A 228-nucleotide genomic window follows, 5' to 3' on the forward strand; every position below is an offset into this window, starting at 1 on the left:
TTCTAACCAAGCTTGAAGATCCAGGCTCATTCAACCTACCCTGCTCACTGAACTATATGTTTTTCAACAAGGGCAAGCCTAAGTGGTGTCTAAAGTGGTGGAAATATCACCGATGGACTGGCTAAGGGTTTAAATGGGTATTAGAACCTCGACCGGATCGTTGGTGAACGTTTCCAAGTAGCGTTCTAGGGCTGTTCTGTGCATTTCCGGCCATAGGACGGTTCGGGG

The sequence above is a fragment of the Camelina sativa genome, chromosome 1 (genome assembly GCF_000633955.1).
Source record: "Camelina sativa cultivar DH55 chromosome 1, Cs, whole genome shotgun sequence".
Lineage (NCBI taxonomy): Eukaryota > Viridiplantae > Streptophyta > Magnoliopsida > Brassicales > Brassicaceae > Camelina > Camelina sativa.